Below are 20,209 nucleotides of genomic sequence, written 5' to 3' on the forward strand. Positions count from 1 at the left end.
CCCTGATATCTTGGAACATCTGAAGCAGAAATGCTTTCAAAATTATAAATGCTGGTACTTATATATGAGAGACTACGACATAGACAACTGTGAATTTTAAAACTCCTCCCTTTAAATGGAGGTAATAACTATGCAGTTTTCTTTTAACTTTAAAAATGCATCAGGTTGGTGGTTTTGTTCTGGTATGTTGTCTCCTTTCAGACTGGTGTCCAACATTACGATGCAGACAGTTTTCTGCATTTGTGATAAATCTTCAATTTTTTTTTTCAATATTTCAAATTCTGTGTACTGAGGGACCATATTGCAATATTTCAGTACTTTCTCACAAAGACATTACTGAAAACATTCTTCAGTTTTTAATTAATCTAATCCACGTAAGTTTTTCTTTTAACATTTAATTACCTTATAGCATCTGGCTAATCAGAAAACAAATCCCTTTTAACCCTAGCCTAATCACAGGACAATTTACAATGACCAATTAGCCTACCAACTGGCACGTCTTTGCACTGTGAGAGGAAACCGGAGTGCCTGGAGAAAACCCACGTGGTCACAGGGAGAACGTACAAACTCCTTACAGACAGCAATGAACCTGCGTCACTGGTACTGTAAAGTGTTGTGCTAACCACTATGCTGCCGTGCCACCCTATAAGATTAGAAGTCTTTTATTCACATAGTTTGATAAGTATCTTAGCTGATATTTGCTGATTTACCTGAAATTACACAAATTACTGATTTAAATATGATAATCAAACTAGCTAATTTGAGTCCTATCCTGAGTCTCTTCACTCCAGTTGCCCCCCCCCCCCATGAAATCAGTTTAAACCTTCCCTAACAGCTCCAGCAGACCTACTCACAAGAGTATTGGTTCCCCTCGGGTTCAGGTGCAAACCATCACCATTGAACAGGTGATACCTGTTGGGACAGCTGAGCACATCTCTGGATGTGAACTTCCCACTATTTAGGACATTTACAGTGACAGGTGTGTGAAAAGGGCCCGAAGGATCATTGGGGACCTGAGTCACCCCAACCACAAACTGTTCCAGCTGCTTCCATCCGGGTTACGGTACCGCAGTGTTAAAGCCAGGACCAACAGGCTCCTGGACAGCTTCTTCCACCAGGCCATCAGAGTGATTAATTCATACTGATACAATTGTATTTCTAAGTTATATTGACTGTTGTGTTGTATTTCTTTGCTCAGTGCTAGTAACTCAGTCTCTGTGGAATTCCCCTGGTAGGTCATCCCTCACAATTGTATCCAAAGTCATATAGCTATTCTCATACTACCCTGAGATTCATTTTCATGAAAGTGTTCACAGTCGGACAAAGAAATACAATAGAATCAATGAAAAACTACACTCAAAGACTGACAACCAATGTACACTTACAAAACAAAAACAATAGTACATAAGTTATACTGAGAACATGAGTTGTGGAGGCCTTGAAAGTCTCTAGGTTGTGGAATCAGTTCAGTGTTGAGGAGCTTAGAAAAATAGAGGACTATGCGGTAGGGTAATTCTAGGCAGTTTCTTGAGTAGGTTACATGGTCAGCACAACATTGTGGGCTGAAGGGCCTGTAATGTGCTGTAGATTTCTATGATTCTATTCACAATGGTTCAGAAGCTTGATGGTTGAAGGGTGATAACTGTTCCTGTACCTGCAATTGTCCTGGACATTTGACCTCATGCTGAAGGAAGGTTATTGATGAAGTAGCTAAAGATAGTTGAGTCTGGGGAACATCCCTCAGCAACTCCAGTAGTGGTTTCTATGATTGAGGTCCAATAACTACAGTTGTTTTCCTTTGTGGAAGCCATGTCTCCAATCTCTGGGTAACTTCTAGATGAACTGTCTTCACTGACTTGAAATCTCACCCAATCAAGAGCTGCCTTTGTGGTAAGTGCTATCATTATCATCTCACTTCCTTCTTGGTTTACATATGGATCAAGTCTGCAATGGAGACAGGAGTCAGTCGTCTTAACAAATGTGAAAATTGGCAATAGGCGTGGGTTATTGTATTGCAAGTGTTGTGTTCCGTCACATTGCCGATGATTGATGTTCAGCTGGTTGGTAAGTAATCATCTTGATTAGCTCGGCTTTTTGAGAACAGGAAATACCCGGGTAATTTTTGACCAATTGGCCTAACTGCAGCTGGGTCTGAGGTGAAAGCAAGAGATTCTGCAGATGCTGGAAATCCAGACCAACACACATAAAGTACTTTCAGCCACTCCTTCAAACTGTACTGCTCCCACTCTCTGACCTTACATTCTAGGAACGCTCACCTTTACAGCTATACCTCCCCCAATCAAGGTGTTCAATAGAACAGTCAGGATGTTACCTGGTCCTTTGGTCCTTGGTTGTATGGTCTCAGTTTCTTCTTAGACCATAAGACATAGGAGCAGAATTACGCCATTCAGCCCATGGAGTCTGCTGTGCTATTTCATCATGGCTGATCCTGGATCCTACTCAATTCCATGCACTTGCCTTCTCCCCATATCCTTTGATGCCCTGACCAGTCAGGAAACTATCAACTTCCGCCTTAAATATACCCATGGACTTGTCCTCCACTCCAGTCTGTGGCAGAGAGTTCCACAGATTCACTACTCTCCGGCTAAAAAAAATCCTCCTTACCTCTGTTCTTAATTTTGCAGCTGTGCCCTCTAGTCTTGAGTGCCCCCACCAGAGAAAACATCCTCTCCACATCCACCCACATCTCGTCTTTTCAACATTAGGTAGGTTTCAATGAGATCCTTGCATTCTTCTAAATTCCAGTGAGTACAGGCCTAAAGCCGCCAAATGCACCTTGTATGTTAACTCCTTCATTCCTGTAATCATCCTCATAAACCTCCTCTGGACTCTGTCCAATGACAACATATTCTTTCTGAGAAACGAGCCCAAAACTGTTGGCAAATACTCCAAGTGGGGCCTGACTAATGTCTTATAAAGGCTCAGCATTATCTCCTTGCTTTTGTATTCTATTCCCCTTGAAATAAATGCCTAATTTGCATTTGCCCTTTTTACCGTAGATTCAACCTGTAAATTAACCTTCTGGGAGTCTTTCCCGAGGACTCCTATGTCACTCTACACCTCTGATGTTTGAACCTTCTCCCCATTCAGATAATAGTCCACACTATTGCTCCTTTTACCAAAATGCATTATCATACATTTCCCAACACTGTATTCCATCTGCTACTTTTTTGCCCATTCTTCCCATTTGCTGAAGTCCTGCTGAAATTACATTGTTTCCTCAGCTCTACCTACTTCTCCGCCCATCTTTGTATCATCTGCAAACTTTGTCACAAAGCTGTCAATTCCATTATCCAAATCATTGACAAACAATGTGAAATTTAGCGGTCACAATACTGACCCCTGAGGAACACCACTAGACACTGGCAACCAACTAGAAAAGCCCCCTTCTGGCTGTCAGCCATTCCTCTATCCATGCCAGTATCTTTCCTGTTATGTCATAGGATTTTATCTTATTAAGCAGTCTCATGTGTGGTACCTTATCAAAAGCCTTCTGAAAATCCAAGTAAATGACATCCACTACCTCTCCTTTGTCCACCCTGCTAGTTACTTCCTCGAAGAACTCTTAACAGATTTGTCAGGCAACATATCCCTTTACAGAAATCATAGAGACTTTGACATTTTTTATCATTAGTCTCCAAGTACCACGAAACCTCATTGTTAATAATGGTATTCTGCTTTATATTATTGGCTAGTTTGTCCTTGTATTGCATATTTCCCTTCTTATAGCTTTTTAGTTGCCTTTTGTTGGATTTTAAGAGCTTTTCAATCATCCAACATCCCACTCACGTTTGCTACCTTATATGCCCTTTTTTTGGCTTATGTGCAGTCCTTAACTTCCTTTGTCAGCCACGGTTGCCTACCCCTGCCTTTTGAGAACTTCTTCCTCTGTGGAACATATCTATCTTGCACCTTGTGAACTATTCTCAGAAACTTCACCTATTCTGCTCTGCTGTCATCCCTGCCAGCATCCTCCTCCAATTCACCTGGGCAAGCTCCTCTCTCATGCTTCTGTAATTCCCTTTATTCCTTTGCAATACAGATACATGTGAGTTGTACTTCTCCCTCTGCAATTGCAGTATGAATTCAATCATATCATGATCACAGTATTCGAAAGAGTTTCTTTACATTCAGCTCCCGAGAGAGATCTGGGTTATTACACAACACCCAATCTAAGATAGCCTTTCCCCGAGTGGGCTCAAGCACAAGCTGCTCTAAAAAGCCATCTCATAGGCATTCAACAAATTCCCTCTCTTGCAATCCAACACCAACCTGATTTTCCCAATCCCTTTGTATATTGAAGGCCCCCCCCCATTAAAATGGTTTCATTACCTTTGTTATATGCCTTTTCCAGTTCCCTTTATAATCTCAACCCCACCTCTTGGTTACTATTTGGAGGCCTATATATGGTTTCCATGATGTTTTTTTCTACCCTTGCAGTTTCTTAACTCCACCCACAAAGATTCAACATTCTCTGACCCTAAGTTACCTCTTTCTAAAGTAGTTCCATCCTTTACCACCAGAGCCACACCACCGCCTATGCCATCGTGCCTGTCCTTTCCATATGTAACGCCCTGGTTAAGATTTTCACTGCTTTGCTGTCGACCTTCTATAATCCTGCATCACTGGGACCTGAGGAGTTCCCGATTAGTGAAAATGCCGAATTACAGAAGCATCACATTAAGCAATAGCTAACCGCCTCATCATACCTTTAAAATATCATGTAAATTAGTACAAGTTAGATAATAATGAAATAGAAATATTAAATGAGTAGCAAGTGAAATTCTGATTAAGTAATATACTGTACAGGCACAGTTAAAATAAAGGGTACAGGTAAAATTACAGGAAAAGTTGAGCACTTCCGTTTCTAAAGTGAGACGTTTAATATACCTTCAGGCAAAGTTACATGTCTGCAAGTGTGGGGTTGTCAGGATCATCAACATTTTCATCTTGAAAAATAAGTGAAGCATCAGTAACTGGTGCTGAAACTGGCACAATAGTTTCTTCAACAGACTGCATCCCAGAGTGCTTAAGGAAGTAGCCCTAGAAATAGTGGATGCATTAGTGATAATTTTTCAAAACTCCTTAGATTCTGGATTAGTTCCTGAGGATTGGAGGGTGGCTAATGTAACCCCACTTTTTGAAAAAGGAGGGAGAGAGAAACTGGGGAATTATAGACCGGTTAGTCTGACATCGGTGGTGGGGAAAATGCTAGAGTCGGTTATCAAAGATGTGGTAACAGCACATGGAAAGAGGTGAAATCATCGGACAAAGTCAGTATGGATTTGTGAAAGGAAAATCATGTCTGACGAATCTTATAGAATTTTTTGAAGATGTAACTAGTAGAGTGGATAGGGGAGAGCCAGTGGATGTGGTATATTTAGATTTTCAAAAGGTTTTTGACAAGGTCCCACACAGTGTGCAAGCTTAAAGCACACGGTATTGAGGGTATGGTATTGATGTGGATAGAGAATTGGTTGGCAGACAGGAAGCAAAGAGTGGGAGTAAACGGGACCTTTTCAGAATGGCAGGCAGTGACTTGTGGGGTACCGCAAGGCTCAGTGCTGGAACCCCAGTTGTTTACAATATATATTAATGATTTAGACGAGGGAATTAAATGCAGCATCTCCAAGTTTGCGGATGACACGAAGCTGGGCGGCGGTGTTAGCTGTGAGGAGGATGCTAAGAGGATGCAGGGTGACTTGGATAGGTTAGGTGAGTGGGCAGATTCATGGCAGATGCAATTTAATGTGGATAAATGTGAGGTTATCCACTTTGGTTGCAAGAACAGGAAAACAGATTATTATCTGAACGGTGGCTGATTAGGAAAAGGGGAGATGCAACAAGACCTGGGTGTCATTGTACACCAGTCATTGAAGGTGGGCATGCAGGTACAGCAGGCGGTGAAAAAGACAAATGGTATGTTGGCATTCATAGCAAAAGGATTTGAGTACAGGAGCAGGGAGGTTCCACTGCAGTTGTACAAGGCCTTGGTGAGACCGCACCTAGAATATTGTGTGCAGTTTTGGTCCCCTAATCTGAGGAAAGACATTCTTGCCATAGAGGGAGTACAGAGAAGGTTCACCAGATTGATTCCTGGGATGGCAGGACTTTCATATGAAGAAAGACTGTATCGACTAGGCTTATACTCACTGGAATTTAGAAGATTGAGGGGGGATCTTATTGAAATGTATAAAATTCTAATGGGGTTGGACAGGCTAGATGCAGGAAGATTGTTTCCGATGTTGAGAAATTCCAGAACGAGGGGTCACAGTTTAAGGATAAAAGGGAAGCCTTTTAGGACCGAGATGAGGAAAAACTTCTTCACACAGAGAGTGGTGAATCTGTGAAATTCTCTGCCACAGGAAACGGTTGAGGCCGGTTCATTGGCTATATTTAAGAGGAAGTTAGATATGGCCCTTGTGGCTAAAGGGATCAGGAGGTATGGAGAGAAAGCAGGTACAGGGTTCTGAGTTGGACGATCAGCCGTGATCATACTGAATGGTGGTGCAGGCTCGAAGGGCCGAATGGCCTACTCCTGCACCTATTTTCTATGTTTCTGCTGCTGCTTCCTTGTGTTCAACAAATGCTGCTGCTGCTTCCTTGTCTGCTGAATGTTTTTCACCACACACTGCACAAAACTGTAAGCCATGACGCTGCTTGAACCAATGAAGCTAGCCTCCACTATAGTCACAGTTATAATCTAGTCCTAGTTCTTCATGAAACACCTTTGCTTGTTCCTTCACCATATCTCCAGATAATTCAACACCTTCACTTACACGAAGATTAAACCATGTTATCAGAACTTTATCTAATTCTGAACTTCTTCTGTCTTTCATTGTTTTTCTTACGCAGATCTGTTTCTTTGAGCAGTTTTTTCTTTCTGTTTCTTTATATCATACACTGTGGAAGAGCCAATGTTGTAACACTCGCACAAGCTTTTCAGCGATACACCACTGTCAAATTTTTCTAGAGTTCAGCCTTATCTTTAATGGATAGTGTGCGGTTTTTTTGCTTCTCAGCATGAGGTGCATTTCCTTTACTCACTGGGGCCATAATTGGGGCTAAAATAGAGCAAATGATATTAAATGCAGGAAAACAAGCAGGAATTGCCTGTCTGTGCTTGCAAGAGCGCGCCAACATGTGAACAGATCGAGCGCAACCAAAACAATGCGCAGCAGATTGGTACGGTGGCCCAAGAAATTTGAAATCAGTGCTGGTTTATCGAAGGAACCGGATTACAGGTAGTTGGATTAGTGAAGGTTGACTGTATTTCATTTTAGCCGTCTGTTCTGCTTTCAGCATGATTTGATTTGAGATAAGATGCTTGTTATACAACTTAGGAATGTGGTGTCAGCCCTGTAGATGGTAGAATGATAGAATTTGGAGGTAGAGGTCTTTGTTGGTGGGAGCTGGGAGTAGACAAAAAAAATGGCTGAGGATGCCGTCCCTGTTGCACAAGGTGCTTCGTGCAAATGCAAGGCTTCAAGGAGGAAGGACCAATACTCCCATGGGAGACCTGTTTGTTCGCGATGGATTTTGAGCGACAGTCAGAAGGTGGTGTGTGCTTTCACACCGACCGAGGGTCCAGCGCGTGAGTGACAGACAAGTTCAAGATGAGTTCCAACTTCAGTGCACATTTGACTGTTTAAGAGTAATGGGCTCTTGTTGTTTTTTTTCTTTCTTTCATTCATTTAATAACCTTGCTAAGATTAACATTCTTAGATACACTTCTTTATAATTGTATACAGTGTACGATCTATTATTTCTTGCCGGGGATAGTAAATCACACAGCATTCACACAAACCAGGGTTTGGGTGTTTGAGACATCTCAACTTCTCAGAGTTGGCGGGACCAAAGCTGTACGCACCTTAGAGGGATGAAGCTGGAGAAAGTTGGTTTATCATTGTGGAATCCAGTGGCTGTTAGCAAGGGGCTAACAAGACGGTTTTCCAGAGGCACCCAGAGAGAAAGGAAGTTTCAGGTACCAAGTATCTGAATATTACACTCCCAACTATGGCCTTCTTTCAGCCACGACTTGGTGATGCCCACAATGTCATACCAACCGATCTCTAATTGCGCCATGAGTTTGTCCACTTATTCCGAATACTACACACATTTTAATACAGCATCTTCAGTCCTGTATTCTTCATCCTTTTACATTTTGCCTCTGTGGGTCAATTTAGCTCTTTGCTCTGTCTGCATTCATAACCAATCATTGGCTTGTCCTTCCTTTTGCCCATTCCCCTAAACTATCTAAGTCTCTCTGCAGGCTCTCTGTTTCCTCAACACTACCCGCTCCTCCACCCATCCTTGTATCATCAGCAAATTTAGCCACAAATCCATTAATCCGATAGTCCATTATCCCATTGACATACATCATAAAAAGCAGCGGTCCCAACACCGACCCTTGTGGAACTCCAGTGGTAACTGGCATCCACCAAAAATAGGATTCCTTTATTCCCACTCTCTGTTTTCTGCTGATTAACCGATGCTGCACCCATGCTAGTATCTCCCCTGTAATTCCATGGGATCTTACCTTGCTAAGCAGCCTCATGTGTACTTGCTTTCTGAAAATCCAAGTACACCACATCCACTGCATCTCCTTTGTCTACCCTGCTTGTAATTTGCTCAAAAAATTACAGTAGGTTAGTCAGGCAGAATTCTTCTTTCAGGAACCCATGCTGGTTTTGGCCTATCTTGTCATGTGCCTCCAGGTACACCGTAATCTCATCCCTAACAATCGATTTCAACGAATTCCCAACCACTGATGTCAGGCTAACAGGTCTGTTGTTTCGTTTCTGCTGCCTCCCAACCTTCTTAAATAGCAGAGTAACATTTGCAATTTTCCAGTCATTTGTTACAATGCCAGAATCTATCAATTCTTGAAAGATAAATGTTAATGCCTCCGAAATCTCCAGCTACTTCCCAGGGTGCATTCCATCAGGTCCAGGGGATTTATCCACCCTCAGACCATTAAGATTCCTGAGCACTTTCTCAGTTGTAATTTTCGCTGCACATACCTCACTTCTCTGATATCCATGAATGTCTGGTATGCTGCAGATGTCTTCCACCGTGAAGACTGTGTCTCCCATTACAATATCTCCAGTGTCATTTTCTATTGGTCCTATGTCTACCCTAAACTGTCTTTTACCCTTATATACTTAAAAAAGCTTTTAGTATCCTCTTTGATATTAGTTGCCAGCTTCCTCTCATAATTTATCTTTCCCTGCCGAATGACAGTTTCCTTCTGCAAGATTTAAAAACCTTCCCAATACCCTATGATTACCAAATTCCTCGTCATCTTCTCTCCCTTTTGCAGCACAGAACCTGGCTCAGTGCCAGAGACCCAATTGCTGTGGTCGTCCTCTGTCAGGTCACCCCCCTCAACAGCATCCAAAACGAGATAACAATTAGTGAGGTTTTTTACTCAGAGAGTGGTTGGTGTGTGGAATGCAGTGCTTGAGTCAATGGTGGAGGCAGGTAAACTAGTGAAATTTAAGAGACTACTAGACATGTATATGGAGGAATTTAAGGTGGGGAGTTATATAGAGGGCAGGGTTTAAGTGTCGCCACAACATTTTGGGCCGAAGGGCCTGTACTGTGCTGTACTATTTTATGTTCTATGTTGTCTATGGCCACAGGAGTGTTCTCTACTATCTGAGTTCTTCCCTTCCCTCCCTTTACAGTCACCCACTTGTCTAACTCCTGCAGCCTCAAAGTGACTAACTCCCTGTAGCTCCTATATATCTCCTGCTCACTTTCTCTAATAAGCTGTAGGTCATCAAGCCACAGCTCCAGATCCCTAATACGGTCTCTCAGAAGCTGCATCTCGGTGCACCTGGCACAGATGTGGCCATCTGGGAGACCGGAAGATTCCCAGGATTCCCACATCTGACACCCAGAGCAAAGTACTAACCAGACAGACTTGGTCTCTGTTCCTCAAAAAATGCAAGTCCACAAATCAAAAAGGTTCAATTACCCACTTACCTTGCTGAAGTGTCACTGAAGATTCATTTTGCTACATTCGCATTTAGACTTCTTCCCTGCAAATCTTGGCGCTGTCAGTGACAAGCATGGTGAAAGGTTTCACCAGGACATGGAGAAACATGTATCAGGGCGGCCGGGATCCATCAATGCTGGCTGATTATTGTAGGACACTTAAGTGAGAAGCTTGAGACACTGAGTACAAATGAAAATCATCAACAAAACATTTTAAGTTTAGTTGAACTATTGAACAGCGTCAGCAGCATAATGCAATTAAATGCATTACGTTCAATTTTTTTTCTTCTTTCTCCAAATTCCTATATGATACAAGTTGTCTGAAACTCTATTTGTATTCAGCTTCAAGTGATTTATCATAAACAAAAAGAATTATGAGGAAGCAACACATGAAAAATTTGTTGTCCAATGTTATTCATTTCCACCCTAGGGGAAAGGCAATAAATACCTCTAATCATCTTGTACACCTCTATGAAGTCACCTCTTAGCCTCCTTCACTCAAAGAGTTAAGCCCTAGCTCACTCAACCCATCCTCATGAGGCATGCTGTCTAATCCAGGCAGCTTCCTTTTAAGTCTCCTCTGTACCATCTTTAAAGCCTTCATATCCTTCCTTTTATGAGGCAACCAGAACTGAACACGGGTATGATCTGTGCATAGAATCATTAAATGCTGATCAGAGAATGGTAGGAAATGAGCTTTTGTGTATCAATAGCATGCAGTTTCAAACTCATGAGATGTTCACCTCAAGATGCTTCAGTTAACACTGATATTTGATAGGGAAATTAATTAGAGCAATTATTAGTGTGTTTCACTGTCTTAATACCTATCCAAATACTCATCTGGTTTACATAACTGTGGTAATCCTTTTATTTTAAGGAAGACTACTGATTTTGTAAATAGAGCAATATTTGAAAAATTTTGCCTCGAGTAATGACTCTTACTGAGTAAAATCTCTTATGAGGATAGGTTGAGCAAGGTAAGGTTTTTCTCTTTGGAGCAAAGGTGGATGAGAGGTGACTTGATAGAAGTGCATAATATGATAGAGTGGACAACCAATAACTTCCCAGAGCAGGCATGGCTAAAATGAGAGGGCAAAATTTTAAGGTGAATGATGGAAAACATAGAGGGGATGTCAGAGGTGTTTTTTTTTGACACAGAGAGGTGAGTGTGTAGAACACCCTGGCAGGGGCAGTCATAGAAGCAGATACATCAGGGACATTTAAGAAACAACTAAAGACATAGATAAAAGAAAATGGGAGGGTAAAGTTAGTTGATCTTGTAGGTTAAAAGATCAGCATATTGAGAGCCTGGTGATCAGGGGGCTCAAAGAACTGATGCAACAGATTGTAACAGCAAAACCAACAGGAGCAATATCTGTCTCTCCCTCTCTAGTGAGAGAGAGCCTGTCTGAGATGTCAAAGTGTTGGGATGGACAACAATTCTTTTGATGGACTCTAGATCATGATCTCTTTGGAGGCTTTGCTATTGCTTGCATGGTGGATGGTGGGGGTTAATGCTTTTGCTTTAGCAAGTGGGGGAGGGATTGAACCATTTGCTGCTGCTTACGTGGGGGAGGGTGAAGGGCGACTTTGAGAATGATGTCTTTCTGTCATTCATTCTTTGGGTTTTTTTCTGTTTCCTGAATGTCTGCAAAGACTAAGAATTTCAGGTTGTATCCTGTATACATTCTGATATGAAAATGAACCATTGAACAACGTGGATCAAAGGGCCTTTAATGTGCTGTAATTTTCCTTGTTCTGTGTTCTGATCTTGCAAACAGTATTTTCTGTTTCATTGCAGGAGCAACTTTCAATAGCTCCTTTGATTTTCACTGCAGTTTTATAGAGCAAAGAACTCTCGTAAGATTATATTTCGGACCTTGAGGTACAAAGCATGTTTACAGGAACATGTTTACGGCTGGTAAATCCACAAATAGGTTAAATGGGTGGTCTAAATAATTGCTTAATTGTGAAAGAAATGTAACTAAGTAATGAGCTTTCACAGCCCACACATCATTATGTTTGTATTCTCCAGCAGTATGAAACATAACAATATTTATCTAGAGCAGTAGCTGGTCTAATGTACTACATTTTGTTTTCAAGTTTTTAATTTTGTGTAAATGAGCCAAGGCTGAAGAAAGGGAAATGTCAATTAAACGAAAAAATAATGCATTCTAATGCAAAATTGGAATTTGAATATCTGAATACTGTGTAGGGTAAAAAGGAATGATTGAGAATTTTGAATTCCGGTAAAAGATATCAAAAGAAAAGGAAATCTTGATTTCATGGAGTGATGATGTAAGATGTAGGTTGGGGGAAGAAGAGGAATTGATAGAATGGAGTATTCTTATTAAGGGCAACAAAAAATGATATTAATGACCAAATTAATTTACATGTTGCTGATCATATTGATTCACTAACCACTGCTGAAGTAATTATGAGTGCCATCACAAGAATGAAGCTTGTGTAGCAAATTATGGTGAGGACATAACACTAAGGCGTATCATCTTAAATGTGTAGTGTTAAGTTTATTTCAAGAATATGAAATTATAGAGGTGTATTTTATTGAATCATAAAATGCACAACATAGAAGAATGCCATTTGACCACCGTCAGTCAAGTAGGACAGTCTAGCCTAGTCCCAGCTTTCAGCACCTAGTTTGTATTCCATCCAGGTCGCAGGTCTTCAGTAGCACATTGTTCAAATTTATTTTGGGTTTCTCCCACTACCACTTATTCTGATAGTTTAAGCTTTCCTCATTTTGCTTTGAACTCCTCTAATTACTTTAAATCTAATTTCTTTGGTTTATGACACATCTGCATGGAGAAATAGAATCTTCTGGTTTCCTCTAGTTGGCCTCTCAAATTTTTATCTGTTTTATCTAAATGCCCTTTAGCCTCCTCACCAAAGAAAACAACCATAGCTTATTCAGGCTTCCCTCATGGCCGCACAGCAAAACCTTTGACCAATGCAATCGCATCCTTCCTGTTATGTGGTGACCAAAATGGAGCACAGTGGTCCAGCTGTGCCCTAACTAATGCAGTATAGAGTTCTAGAATAACTTCCCATTTTTTGCACTACCAAGATATAAAACATCTGTTGTTCCTTTTTAACCATATTTTTAGCCAGTCCTGCTGCCCTAAGGGATCCATGGGCACACACTTCAAAGTCTCTCTGTTCTGCTGCACCAAACAAAATCCTCCATTTTATTGTATTACCCTCCTTGCTGCACTCCCCTGACTGTATTGCCCAATACCATTTATCAAGAACTGTTCTCACTGGTGACCACACAACCATATTTTGTATCTTCAGTCTACTGTTTGTTGTGCCTGTCTGCACTTAAGTTATAATCAATAATATACAGGCCACTTTATCATGTACCTTCTCTACCTAATAAAGTGGCCATTTTATAGGTTTGTGGCCTTCTGCTGCTGTAGCCCATCCACTTCAAGGTTTGATGTGTTGTGTGTTCAGAGATGCTCTTCTGCACATTGCTATTGTCACGCATGGTTATTTGAGTTACTGTCCCATTCCTGTCAGCTTGAACCAGTCTGGCCATTCTCCTCTGACTTCACTTGTTAACAAGGCATTTTCACCCACAGAACTGCCACTCAATGGATGTTGCTTTGTTCTTTGCAAACTCTAGAGACTGTTATGTGTGAAAATCCCAGGATAGCAGATACTCAAAACCATCCCATCTGGCATGAACAAAGTCTCTTAGATCACAGTTGTTCCCCATTCTGATGTTTGGTCTGAACAAAAGCTGAACTTCTTAATTACGTTTCAATGCTTTTACGGATTGAGTTGCTGATTAGATATTTGCATTAATATGTACCTAATAAAGTGGTCTCTATGAGTATGTCGTTAAATTTGCTGTTTTGAGGCAGCAGTACAGTGCAATGACAATCCATAAAATACTATGTTACAATAAGAAATATACATTAAATAGTGCAAAAGAAGAGCAAAGTAGTGAGATCCTATTCATGGGTTCATGGACCACTCAGAGATCTAAGTTGCAGAGGGGAAGAAGATGTTCCTAAAACATTGAGTGCGTGCCTTGAGCCTCTTCTGCCTCCTCCCTGGTGGTAATGAGAAAAAGACGTGTTGGATGTTAGACCATAAGACCATAAGATATAGGAGCAGAAGTAGGCCATTCGGCCCATTGGGTCTGCTCCGCCATTCAATCATGGCTTATCCAGTTCTTCCAGTCATCCCAACTCCCCTGCCTTCGCCTTTGATGCCCTGGCTAATCAAGAACCTATCTATCTCTGCCTTAAATGCACCCAATATCTTGGCCTCCAAGCCACTCATGGCAACAAATTCCACAGATTTACCACCCTCTGACTGAAGTAATTTCTCCGCATCCCTGTCCTATATGATGTCCTTCAATCCTGAAGTCATGCCCTCTTGTCCTAGGCTCCCCTATCTTGGGAAAGAACTTTTCCATATCAAATCTGTTTAGGGCTTTTAACATTCATATTGAAGGTTCTTAATGATGGATACTGCCTTCTTGAGGGATCATCTTTTGAAAATGTCCTTGATAAGTGAGGAGGCTAGTGTCCATGATGGAGATGGCTGGGTTTACAACCCTCTGCAGCTTTTTCCAACCCTGTGCAGTGGCTCCTCCATACCCGTTGGTGAGATATAACTAGTTAGAATGCTCTCCATGGTACATCTGTAGAAATTTGCTAGAGCCCTTGGTGACGTACTAAATCTCCTCAGACTCCTAATGAAATACAGCCACTGGCATGCCTTCTTTGTAATTTTGAAAATATGTTGGGCCCAGGATCAATCTTCAGAGATGTTGACACCCTTACCACTTACCAAGCTGCACACCCTTACCAAGCTGCACACGCTTACAACTGTTGACCTCCAAATGAGGGCTTGTGTGTGTTCTCCCAACTTCCCCTTCCTGAAGTCCATGATCAATTTTTTTGGGTCTTTACTGATGAAGGGTTGTTGTTGCAGCACCACTCAACCAGTCAGCCTATTTCACTTCTTTGCACCTCCTTGCCACTATCTGAGATTCTGCCAACAGTTGTGTAATCGGCAAATTTATAGATTGCATTTGAGCTGTGCCTAGCCACACAGTCATGAGTGTTGAGAGAGTAGTAATTACTTGGTTTATTCCTTTTTCCCTTTTTAAACAACGTTAGTAATCCACCAATGCTCTGTACTTACAGGATTTGAAAATGTGTATTCACAGCCTCCGCAGTTTCATCCAGACCTACAAATTATTCATTGTCAAAGATATCAAGCTCCTTCGTACTTCCTTTTTGTTAACTATGCTTATCCAATCCAACATTTCACAATAGTTCCATTTCACAAATAGCATTGATATCATCCCCCTCCTTTGTTGAGACAATTATGAAATATTTCATATGAGCCTTTCACTTATCCCCACTTTCACACACAAGTTGTTTTTAAGAATCATGGAAAACTGCAGCACAGAAACAGGCTCTTCAGCCCATCTAGTCCATGTCAAACCATTTGAACTGCTTACTTCCATTGACCTGCACCTATACCGTAGTCCTCCATAGCTCTCCCATCCATGTATCTATCCAAACTTCTCTCAAACGTTCAATTCAAAATTGCATCCACCACTTGTACTGGCAACTTTCTTCACATTCTCACCACCCACTGAATGAAGTTCCCCCTCAGGTTCTCCTTAAACATTTCACCTTTCACCCTTAACCCATGACCTCTTGTCTAGTTGTAGTCTCACCTAAACTCAGTAGAAAAAAGCCTGCTTGCATTTAACTTACCTATACTTTTCATGATTTTGTATACTTCTATCAAATCTCTCCTCAGTCTTCTACATAGTAGAGAATAAAGTCCTAACCTTTTCAATCTTTATAACTGAGTTCCTCTACTCCCAGCAAAATGCTTGTAAATTTTCTCTGTATTCTTATAACCTTATTTGCATCTTTCCTGTAGGTACATGAGCAAAACTGCACACACTACTCCAAATTAGGCCTAACCAACATTTTAAACAATTTCAACATAATATCCCTTTTGTACTTTTTGTACCTTACCTATAGAAAAAATTATTATTTATAAACATGAGAAAGCCTGCAGATGCTGGAAATCCAAAGCAACACACAAAAAATGCTGGTGGAAATCAGCAGATCCCACAGCATCTATGGAAATGAATAAGCAATTGATGTTTAAGGGCAAGACCCTTCTTGTTATTTTTTGGCTTTTTTATGAATCTGCACACCTATCCTCAGTATATTTTGTAATCCAAAGGACTTCAGATTTGACAATACAAACCTTTTTCTGTGAAAGAACATGTTCATTCTGACTTTCTTGAATCATTTCTTAAATGTCTTCTGTTCTGTCACCTTAAAGTTCACATTTCTTGACCATAAACCAAGTAATATCAGTGTTTTTTGCAAAACTGGATTAGAAATTGCATTTCACACTCCCCCACGCCCCCACTATTACCAGCAACACTTATTGGATCTGTTACATTTTGCATAAAAACCTTCATCTGTCTATAGGAATTGTATGCCCTATGTCCTTTGCATTGAACGTGGATTGTTGCTTTACTGCGACAGTGCCCCGTGGATGTGCAGTAGTGGAGAGGGCTTTACCCATGATGGACTGGATTGTACCTGCTACTTTTTGTAAGATTTTCCATTCAAGGGAATTGATGTTTCCATACCAGGCTGTGATGTAGCCTGTCAAAATACTCTCCACCAAACATGAAGTTTGTCAAAGTTTTAAATGTCATGCCGAATACAATTTAGAATTTATTTAAATCTTACATCCATCCCACAACATGAGGGAGTAAAAATCTTTGTGTTATGCCTCCATTGTAATGTACAGACATGTGAATTTAAAAGATTAATGGCTAGCAGAAAGAAGCTGTCCTGTAGTCTGTTGGTCCTGGCTTTAATGCTGCAGTAGCATTTGCCAGATGGAGGCAGCTGAAACAGTTTATGGTTGGGGTGACTGGTGTCCCTGATTATCTTCCAGGCCTTCTTTCTGCACCTGCTGTTATAAGTGTCCTCAGTAGAGGGAAGTTCAGAACTACAGATGTGCTGGGCTGTCCGTACCACTCTCTGCAGTACCCAGTGGCCAAGGTTGGTGCAGTTCCCGTACCAGAGTGTGATACAGCCAGTCAGTATGCTCTCAATGGTGCCCCTGTAGAAGGTCTCGAGGATTTGGGGGCTCATGCTGAATTTCTTTAGTTGCCTGAGGTGGAAGAGACACTGTTGTGCTTTTTTTTTGTCGCAAAGCCGGTGTGTACAGTCCAGGTGAGATCATCGGTGATGTGTATACACCCCCCTTTACAAAGGTAAAGTGTTCCTATGAAACCTTTCTTAAGCTGAAATGGCGTAAAGTGAAGAACCATTAACTTATATGGGAAAAATTTTCGTAGAAGTGAAAATCCTCTTTGCAATGCGAAAACAGATTACTAATATAGGTCTTTTGTAAAAGCGAAGTGGCATAAAATGAACATTTGTAAAGCGGGTGACACCTGTACCAAGGAGCTTTCAACTACTTGCCGTCTCAACTGCAGACCCATTGATGTTGATTGGGCCAAGCCTGTCTCCATTCCTCCCGTAATCCACAATCAACGCTTTTGTTTTCTGGACATTGAGGGAGAGGTTGTTATCTCGGCACCACTGTGTCAGAGTGTCACCCTCTCCTCTGTAGGCTGTCTCATTACCACTAGAAATAAGGCAGATCATTTCTATCTAAGAAGAATAATGCGAGTTGCCTTAATAATTATTGCCCAGTAGCACTCACATTTACAGTGATGAAATGCTTTGAGAGGTTGGTCATGACTAGACTGAACTCCTGCCTCAGCAAGGACCTGGACCCACTGCAATTTGCCAATCACTAAAATAGGCCAAAGGAAGACGCAATCTCAATAGCTCTTCACACAGCCTAAGACCACCTGGACAATCAAACACCTATGTTAGGATGCTGTTCATTGACTATAGCTTAGCATTTATGACCATCATTCCCACAATCCTGATTGATAAGCTGCAGAAACTGGGCCTCTGTACCTTACTCTGCAATTGGATCTTCGATTTCCTAACCAATAGATCACAATCTGTTCAGATTGGTGATAATATCTCCTCCTGACAATCAAAACTGCTGCACTTCACTGGTGTGTGCTTAGCCCACTGCTCTACTCTCTCTGTACCCGTGACTGTGTGGCTAGGCATACCATCTATAAATTTGCTGATGATATTACCATTGTTGGGAGAATCTCAGAGGGAGACGAGAGGGTGTACAGGAGCGAGATTTGCCAACTAGTGGAGTGGTGTCGCAGCAACAACCTTGCACTGTACACACAGCACCTATAGCACATATAATTACAGTAGCAGTAAGATATAACAGTCATCAAAACATGTCATACAGCCCAAGTCCCTGAATGTCCTGGCCTGTAGATTATTAGTTCATGGAACATTGTCCTGGAGTCACGTTTCTGCAAGAATGAGCATGCAGCAGTCCTCATCATGCACCAGTGCAGCCACAGATGATGGCGATCCATATGTCTTCCACTGAACTAACACTGGAAGGCAGCATAGTCGGGAGGAGCCAGCCCCCCCCAGTCCAGCATCGATGCTCGCTGAACCACACTGCCTCCAGTATCACCTCCCCTGGGCGGCTGCAACAACACCACAGCGTAAGGGCCTGGTCTTCAGAATCACTGAGGCCACGCAGCTCCCCACCTTCCATCTTACCAATGATCAAGTGAACTGGACTGGCAGTATTCTATGAAAACAATTTGCAGAGGGATCAATTAAATATATTCCACACCTGGAATCTGGTTCTAAATAACGTCAAATGAGTAGGATGAAAATAACTTCCTTGTAATGATGTAAAAGATCAAATTAAAATGGATTTGGCTGCACTCAGCCAAAATGTGCATGAAGGAGAAAGAAAATTACTGATAATTTTGTCCTGAATTAGCCTTATTACACAGAGACACCACAAATATGTCTGCTGAGGCAAATTAAATTGCCACATTGATGTAGCTGCTGATACAGATTTCAATTATTTAATGTTATATCACGATGGAAGGGCTAAGCAGAAAATGCTGGAAGAACTCAGCAGGTCAAGCAGCGTCCCTGGAGAGGAATAAATGGTCAACATTTTGGGCTGAGACTCTTCATCAGGACTGGAATGGAAGGGTAAAGAGGCCAGAATAATAAGGTGAGGGAGGGGAAGGAGTACAAGCTGCTGTGTGAGCGGAGGGGATTTGAAGTAAGAAGCTGGGAGCTGATAGGCGGAAGAGTTAAAAGGCTGAAGAAGGAATCTGATTGGAGAGGAGAGTGGACCATGGGAGATAGGGAAGGAGGAGGGGCACCAGAGAGATAGTGTGATAATTTATTTATTTAGAGATACAGTGTGGAATAAGCCCTTTGAGCCATGCTGCCCAGCAGCACCCCCCCCCCCCCAAAGTTTTAATCCTAGTCTAATCACGGGACAATTTACAAGCACCCGGAGACCATTCAAACTCCTTTCAGACAGGTATGGGAATTGAACCAAGGTCGCCCTGTAATGTAAAGCCTACGTCACTGTGCCTTAAACAAATAATACATTTACTTTGAACTTTGAAGAGAAGTGATGAGAGGGGAGCCGGAATGGAAAATGAGAAAAGCATAAATTCTGGTAACAAAGGAATCTGGGAATGCGGATTCATAATGCCTTGGAAGCTATGTCATAGATAGATAGGGTGGCAAGAGAGCTTTTGGTACATTGGTCTTTATAAATCAGCGTCACAGGAGTCACGATTTTATGTTTAAGTTGTGTGTGATATTGGTGAGGCCAAATGTGGATCCTTGTGTGCAATAAGAAAATAATTACAAGGATCTTGCTGGGACTTGACTTGAGTTATAGGGAAAGGTTGAATAGGTTAGGACTTTATTCCCTGGAGTGTAGGAGAATGAGGGAAGATTTGATAGAGGTATACAAAATTATGATGGGTACAAATAGGGTAAATAGTGCAAGCTTTTTCCACTGAGGTTGGGTGAGTCTAGAACTAAAGGTTAAGGGTGAGAAGTGAAATATTTAAAAGGAACTTCTTCACTCAGAGGCTGGTGAGTGTGGAACGAACTGTCAGTGGAAGTGGACGATGTGGATTTGACTGCAACGTTTGAGAAATGTTTAGATAAGTATATGGATGGAAGGAGTATGGTGGCCATGGTCCTGGTGCCAAGCA

The 20,209-nt window shown here is 41.6% G+C and overlaps 1 protein-coding gene across 1 annotated transcript in view; it reads left to right on the forward strand.

Moving 5' to 3' along the window:
* Positions 1–20,209, forward strand: part of nt5dc1 (5'-nucleotidase domain containing 1) — a 611,704-nt gene that overhangs the window by 240,775 nt on the left and 350,720 nt on the right. The window lies entirely within an intron of this gene.

This window comes from Hemitrygon akajei, chromosome 9 (assembly GCF_048418815.1).
Source record: "Hemitrygon akajei chromosome 9, sHemAka1.3, whole genome shotgun sequence".
NCBI lineage: Eukaryota > Metazoa > Chordata > Chondrichthyes > Myliobatiformes > Dasyatidae > Hemitrygon > Hemitrygon akajei.